Below are 7,631 nucleotides of genomic sequence, written 5' to 3'. Positions count from 1 at the left end.
AAGTTTGAAGCTCGTCACAGTCATTCAATACCGGAATCCTACTCGGAATACCACAGACAAGGTTAGACTTTCCGGATTCCCATGAATGCCGCCATCTATCTAGCTTATACCACGAAGATTCTGTTGGGGAATCTAAGAGATATGCGCCGGCCTAAGGTAGAACGGAAGTGGTTGTCAGTCACGCGCGTTCATAGGTGAGAATGATGATGAGTATCACGGATCATCACATTCATCAAAGTATTGTGCAACGTATATCTTGGAATAAGAATAAAAGAGAATTGAATAGAAAGTAATAGTAATTGTATTGAAACTTGAGGTACAGCAGAGCTCCACACCCTTAATCTATGGTGTGTAGAAACTCCACCGTTGAAAATACATAAGTGAAAGGTTCAGGCATGGCCGAATGGCCAGCCCTCCAAAACGTGATCAATGGTCTCCTAAGATGAAGAATAAAACAAAACTGAGACCAAAGATGGAACGTGGTCAAAAGACGACTAATACACTAGTAAAAAGTCTTATTTATACTAAACTAGCTACTAGGGTTTACATAGGTAAGTAATTGATGCATAAATTCACTTCCGGGGCCCACTTGGTGTATGTTTGGGCTGAGCTTGATCTATCCACGAGATGAGGCTTTTATTGGAGTTGAACGCCGAGTTATAGCGTGTTTCTGGCGTTCAACTCCGGGTTGTGACGTGTTTCTGGCGTTTAACTCCAGACAGCAGCATGTACTGGGCGTTGAGCGCCACTTTATGTCATCAATTCCCGAATAAAGTATGGACTATTATATATTGCTGGAAAGCTCTGGATGTCTACTTTCCAACGCCGTTGAGAGCGCGCCATTTGAAGTTTTTTAGCTCCAGAAAATCTATTTTGAGTACAGGGAGGTCAGATTCCAACAGCATCAGCAGTCCTTTTGTCAGCCTTTTTCAGAGTTTTGCTCAAGTCCCTCAATTTCAGCCAGAAATTACTTGAAATTACAGAAAAACACACAAACTCATAGTAAAGCCTAGAAATGTGAATTTATCATAAAAACTAATGAAAACATCCCTAAAAGTAGCTTGAACTTACTAAAAACTACCTAAAAACAATGCCAAAAAGCGTATAAATTATCCGCTCATCATAGAGTTCTAGAGGTATGATCTCATGAACTTTCACTTCCTCCCCAATCAGGATACTATGGATCATGATGGCCCGATCTACAGTCACTTCAGATCGGTTGCTAGTGGGAATGATGGAGCATTGGATGAACTCCAACCATCCTCTAGCCACAGGCTTAAGGTCCGGTCTTCTCAATTGAACCGAATTGCCTCTTGAGTCGCTTTTCCATTGAGCTCCTTCCACACATATATCCATAAGGACTTTGTCCAACCTTTGATCAAAGTTGACCCTTCTAGTGTAGAGGCGTGCATTTTCTTACATAATTGGCAAGTGGAACGTCAACCTTACATTTTCCGAACTGAAATCTAAGTATTTCTCCCGAACTATTGTAAGCCAATTCTTTGGATTTAGGTTCATACTTTGATCATGGTTCCTAGTGATCCATGCATTGGCATAGAACTCTTGAACCATTAAGATTCTGACTTGTTGAATGGGGTTGGTGAGAACTTCCCAACCTCTTCTTTGGATTTTATGTCGAATCTATGGATACTCATTTTTTTAGCATGAAAGGGACCTCAGGGTTCACCTTCTTCTTGGCCACAACTTCATAGAAGTGGTCTTGATGGACATTTGAAATGAATCTCTCCATCTCCCATGACTCGGAGGTGGAAGCTTTTGCCTTCCCTTTCCCCTTTCTTGAGGTTTCTCCGGCCTTAGATGCCATAAATGGTTATGGAAAAATAAAAAGCAATGCTTTTACCATACCAAACTTAAAAGGTTTGCTCGTTCTTGAGCAAAATAAGAAAGAAAGAAGGGGAAGAAGAAGAAAACGGAGGAGATGGAAGGAGATATGTGATTCGGCCAAGAGGGGAGAAAGGTATTTGTGTTGTGTGAATATGAATGAGTAGTGAGGGGTTTATATAGGGGTGAGGAGAGGGTTGGGTTTTGGTCATTAGGGAGGGTTTGAGAGGGAAAAGTGTTTTGAATTTGAAAGGTGAGTGATGCGTGAGCATCTTGTCTATCTTTTCCTAGTGAATTTGCACTTAAATTGTTGAGTTTAATTAAGAATTAATTATATTTTAGACACTATGGATGCTATTTTGAGTTTTGGACAATTTTATTTATTTCAGGTAGCATTCGGCAGAATTTGACGGAGTTTCTGCAACACAAGAATCAAATGAGATGGCTGCGAGGAGCGACGTGCACGCGTGCTTGATGCGTACGTGTGATCTGGAGGTATCCATGGTGACACGTGTGCGTGACTGACGTGCACACGTGAATTGAAGATTTGCTGAGCGACGCGTCCGCATAACCGACACGTCCACGTGACTTGCGAAGAAGACTAGCGACGCATACGCATGACGTGCGCGATCTGCAAAATTTACAGAAATCGCTGGCGTAGATTTTGGGCCGCGTTTTGACCCAGTTTCCAGCCCAAAAAACACATATTAAAAGTTGCATAATGGACAAATCAAGTGGTCCCCACCCATCAACGGAAGATCTGTTAATTAATTCAAATTTAAATTCAAATCTTATCTTTTAGGAAAAGATATTATTTTTAGATAATTAGATTTTAAATTTATTAGGATTAGTTATAAATAGGAATTTAGATGCCATCAGATAAGTACTCTGTACATTTTAGACACACAATTTTTACCAGAACCCTTATTTTTCTCTGAACCATGAGCAACTAATCCTCCATTATTAAGGTTTGGAGCTCTGTCTATTTTCGTGGATTGATTCGTTTGATCTTTTTAATTTAATTCATGTTCAGATTCATATTTCTATAATTGTTTTTGTTCTTTATTTTATGAATATGGGTGGAACGGAAGTATGACCCATGTTCTAATTGAGTTCTTGTAAAACTTGGAAAAGCTCTTTACTTGAACAACAGCTTGAAAACATATTATACTGAATTTCTAATTGTTTGTATTTAACGGGATACATGACATATAATCTCCTTATTTTTGGATAATTAGGATTCTTTGACATATAAACGAGAAATTGATCATCACCCTCTAATTGGAATTAATTGACCAAGGAATTGGCAATTAATGAATTTTAGAGGAGACTAGGAAGTTCTAAGGAATTAGGGTCTAGTCACATACAGTTTACAATGAAATTAAATCTTGCATGATTAAATTAATTAGTAATAAATGTTAATCCAGAAATTAGATAACTCTGAAACCTTAACTACTTTCTCAAATATCTTATTCCCAACTCATTGCTGCTTGCTTTCTGAAAATTTTAAAGTACTGTTTAATGCTCTTTGAATCTCTCAAAACCATTTTCTGCTTGCCTAACTAATCCTATCAAACGCTATTGTTGCTTGATCCATCAATCCTCGTGGGATCGACCCTTACTCATGTAAAGTATTACTTAGTATGACCAAGTGTACTTGCCGGTTAGTTTGTGGGTTGTAAAATACCGCATCAGTGAGGTAGGTGGGGTTTTTGGGGAAGAGATATGGAGGTGATTGGTGAAGAGAATATAAGAATGAGGGTATAATTTGATTGGTGAGTGAGAGAGAGAGAGAGGTAGGGTAGGTGGGAATCCTGTGGGGTCCACAGATCCTGAGGGGTCAAGGATGTATCATCTCTGCTCCTATTAGGCGTACAAAATGCCCTTGCTGTGCAATCATGACATTTAACTCCAGACTGCTGCTTGTTTCTGGCGTTAAACGCCAGGTTTTATTCCTTTTCTAGCGTTAAACACCAGGCTGCAACCTGTTTCTGGCGTTTAACGACAGATTGTAGCCTGTTTCTGGCGTTTAACGCCAGTCTGGTGCTTGTTTCTGGCGTTTAACACCCAGAATCATGCCAGACTGGGGGTTAAATGCCCATTCTGCTACCCTTATTGGCGTTTAAACACCAGTAAGTTGCTCCTTCAGGGTGTACTATTTTTAATGCTGTTTTTAATTTTTCTTAAATTTTTGCAGTTTTTTTGTGACTCCACATGATCATCAACCTAAAAAAAAAGAAAATACATAGATAAATAAAATTGGATTGCCTCCCAATAAGCGTTTCTTTAATGTCAATAGCTTGACAGTGGGCTCTCATGGAGCCTCACATATATTCAGAGCATTGTTGGGACCTCCCAACACCAAACTTAGAGTTTGAATGTGGGGGTTCAACACCAAACTTAGAGTTTGGTTGTGGCCTCCCAACACCAAATTTAGAGTTTGGCTGTGGGGGCTTTGGTTGACTTTGTATTGAGAGAAGCTTTTCATGCTTCCTCTCCATGGTTGCAGAGGGAGATCCTTGAGTTTTAAGCATAAGGTAGTCCTCATTCAATTGAAGGACCAACTCTCCTCTGTCCACATCAATCACAGCCTTTGCTATGGTTAGGAAGGGTCTTCCAAGGATAATGAAATCATTCTTATCCTTTCCAGTGTCTAGGATTATGAAATCAGCAGGGATGTAAAGGCCTTTCACCTTTACTAGCACGTCCTCTACCTGTCCATAAGCCTTTTTCATAGAATTGTCTGCCATCTCTAATGAGAATTTGGCAGCCTGTACTTCAAAGATTCCCAGTTTCTCTATTACACAGAGTGGCATTAAATTTATGCCTGACCCCAGGTCGCACAGAGCCTTCTCAAAGGTCATGGCGCCTATGGTACATGGAATTAGAAATTTACCAGGATCTTGTTTCTTTTGAGGTAAAGTGTGATGAACCAAGGTATTCAGTTCATTAATGAGCAATGGAGGCTCATCCTCCCAAGTCTCGTTACCAAATAGCTTGGCATTCAGCTTCATGATTACTCTTAAATACTGGGCAACTTGGCCTTCAACAATGTCTTCATCTTCTTCAGAAGATGAATAGTCATCAGAGCTCATGAATGGTAAAAGGAAGCTCAATGGAATCTCTATGGTCTCTAGATGAGCCTCAGATTCCTTAGATTCCTCAATTGGCAACTCCTCTTTGTCCAGAGGACGTCCCAAGAGGTCTTCCTCACTGGGATTCACATCCTCCTCCTCCTCTGTGCATTCGGCCACACCAAGTAAGGTTATGGCCTTGCACTCTCTTTTAGGGTTCTCTTCTGTATTGCTTGGGAGAGTACTAAGAGGAGTTTCAGTGACTGTTTTACTCAGTTGGCCCACTTGTGCCTCCAAATTTTTAATGGAGGACCTTATTTCATTCATGAAACTTAGAGTGGCCTTAGATAGATCAGAGACTAGGTTTGCTAAGTTAGAGGAACTCTGCTCAGAATTCTTTGTCTGTTGCTGAGAAGATGATGGAAAAGGCTTGCTGTTACTAAACCTATTTCTTCCACCATTATTAAAGCCTTGTTGAGGCTTTTGTTGATCCTTCTAAGAGAAATTTGGATGATTCCTCAATGAGGGATTATAGGTGTTTCCATAGGCTTCACCCATGTAATTCACCTCTGCTATTGCAGGATTCTCAGGATCATAGGCTTCTTCTTCAGAAGATGCCTCTTTAGTACTATTGGATTTATTTTGCAATCCATTCAGACTCTGAGAAATCATGTTGACTTGCTGACTCAACATTTTGTTCTAAGCTAATATGGCATTCAGAGCATCAATTTGAAGAACTTCCTTCCTCTGAGGCGTCCCATTATTCGCAGGATTCCTTTCAGAAGTGTACATGAACTGGTTATTTGCAACCATGTCAATGAGTTCCTGAGCTTCTGTAGGCATTTTCTTCAGGTGAATAGATCCACCTGCAGAATGGTTCAATGACATCTTAGACAAGTCAGACAGACCATTATAGAATATATCCAGGATGGTCCATTCTGAAAGGATGTCAGAAGGACAATTTTTGGTTAGTTGCTTGTATCTCTCCCAAGCTTCATAGAGGAATTCACCTTCTTTCTGTCTGAAGGTTTGAACATCCACTCTAAGCTTACTCAGCTTTTGAGGAGGAAAGAACTTGGCTAAGAAAGCCGTGACCAGCTTATCCCAAGAGTTCAGACTATCTTTAGGTTGAGAGTCCAACCATACTCTAGCTCTGTCTCTTACAGCAAAAGGGAAAAGCATAAGCATGTAGACCTCGGGTCAACCCCATTGGTCTTAACAGTATCACAGATCTGCAAGAATTCAGTTAAGAACTGAAAAGGATCTTCTGATGGAAGTCCATGAAACTTGCAATTCTGTTGCATCAGAGAAACTAATTGAGGCTTTAGCTCAAAATTGTTTGCTCCAATGGCAGGAGTTGAGATGCTTCTTCCATAGAAGTTAGAATTTGGTGCAGTAAAGTCACCAAGCATCTTCACCATTGTTATTGGGTTCGGCCATCTCTACTTCTTTTTCGGAATTCTCTGTAAGGTTTTCTCTGGATTGTTGTGCTTTAGCTTCTCTTAGCTTCTTCTTCAGAGTCCTTTCAGGTTCAGGATCTACTTCAACAAGAATGTCCTTGTCCTTGCTCTTGCTCATATGAAAAAGAAGAGAACAGAAAAGAAGAGGAATCCTCTATGTCACAGTATAGAGATTTCTTTATGTGAGTAGAAGAAGAAAAGAATAGAAGAAAGAGAAGAGAAAAATTCGAACACAGAGAGGAAGAGAGGGTTTGAATTTTAAGATGAAGAGAAGTGTTAGTAAATAAATAAATAAATAGAAAGAGATGAGATAGAGGAGTTTTCGAAAATAATTAAGAAGAAAAGGAAAATATTTTTGTTTCATTTTAATTTAAAGTTAAAATTTGAATTTATAAAAAAAGAATAAAATTAAAGTTTAAAACAATTAGTTAATTAAAAAGAATTTTGAAAAAGAGAAAGGTGATTTTCGAAAATTAGAGAGAGAAAAGTGGTTAGGTGGTTTCAAAAAAGATAAGAAATAGTAAAACAAACAAAAAGTCAATTAGTTAGTTGAAAGAGATTTAAAAATCAATTTTGAAAAGATAAGAAGTTAGAAAAGATTTTGAAAAAGATATGATTTGAAAAAGATATGGTTAAAAAGATATGATTGAAAAGATATTTTGAAAAAGATTTGAAAAGGAAATTAAAAAGATTTGATTTTTAAAATTAAAATTGATTACTTGACTAACAAAAAACTAAAAGATATGATTCTAGAATTTAAAGATTGAACCTTTCTTAACAAGAAAGTAACAAACTTCAATTTTTTTGAATCAATCACATTAATTGTTAGTAAAGTTTTCAAAAATTTGATATAAAGATAAGAAAAAGATTTTGAAAATCAATTTTAAAAAAAATTTCGGAAATATAAAAGAAAATTGAAAAAGATTTGATTTTTGAAAAAGGTTTGAAAAGATAAGATTTTTAAAATTGAAATCTTGACTTGACTAACAAGAAACAACTTATTTTAAAAATTTTTGACTAAGTCAACCCAAAGATTTCAAAAATTATGAGTAAAATAAGGAAAAGATATTTTTTATTTTTTAATTTTTAATGAGGAGAGAGAAAAATAACTAAATGCCTCAAAACATAAAAATTATGAATCAAAACACATGATGCATGCAAGTACACTATGAATGTCAAGATGAACACCAAGAAGATTTTGAAGCTCATGATGAATATCAAGAACTTATTTTTGAAAAATTTTCAAGAAAAGAAA

The 7,631-nt window shown here is 37.5% G+C and overlaps 1 non-coding gene across 1 annotated transcript; it reads left to right on the top strand.

Annotated features, from left to right (window-relative positions):
* Positions 1-5,859: 5,859 nt before the first annotated feature.
* Positions 5,860-5,966, top strand: LOC127746107 (small nucleolar RNA R71). The gene has a single exon (XR_008007727.1). It is a non-coding gene; the product is annotated as a small nucleolar RNA R71 (small nucleolar RNA).
* The last annotated feature ends 1,665 nt before the right edge of the window (positions 5,967-7,631 follow it).

This window comes from Arachis duranensis, chromosome 3, assembly GCF_000817695.3.
Source record: "Arachis duranensis cultivar V14167 chromosome 3, aradu.V14167.gnm2.J7QH, whole genome shotgun sequence".
NCBI classification, from domain to species: domain Eukaryota; kingdom Viridiplantae; phylum Streptophyta; class Magnoliopsida; order Fabales; family Fabaceae; genus Arachis; species Arachis duranensis.
The sequence above is the reverse complement of the archived record's forward strand: the minus strand, read 5'-3'. Positions and strand labels throughout refer to the sequence as shown.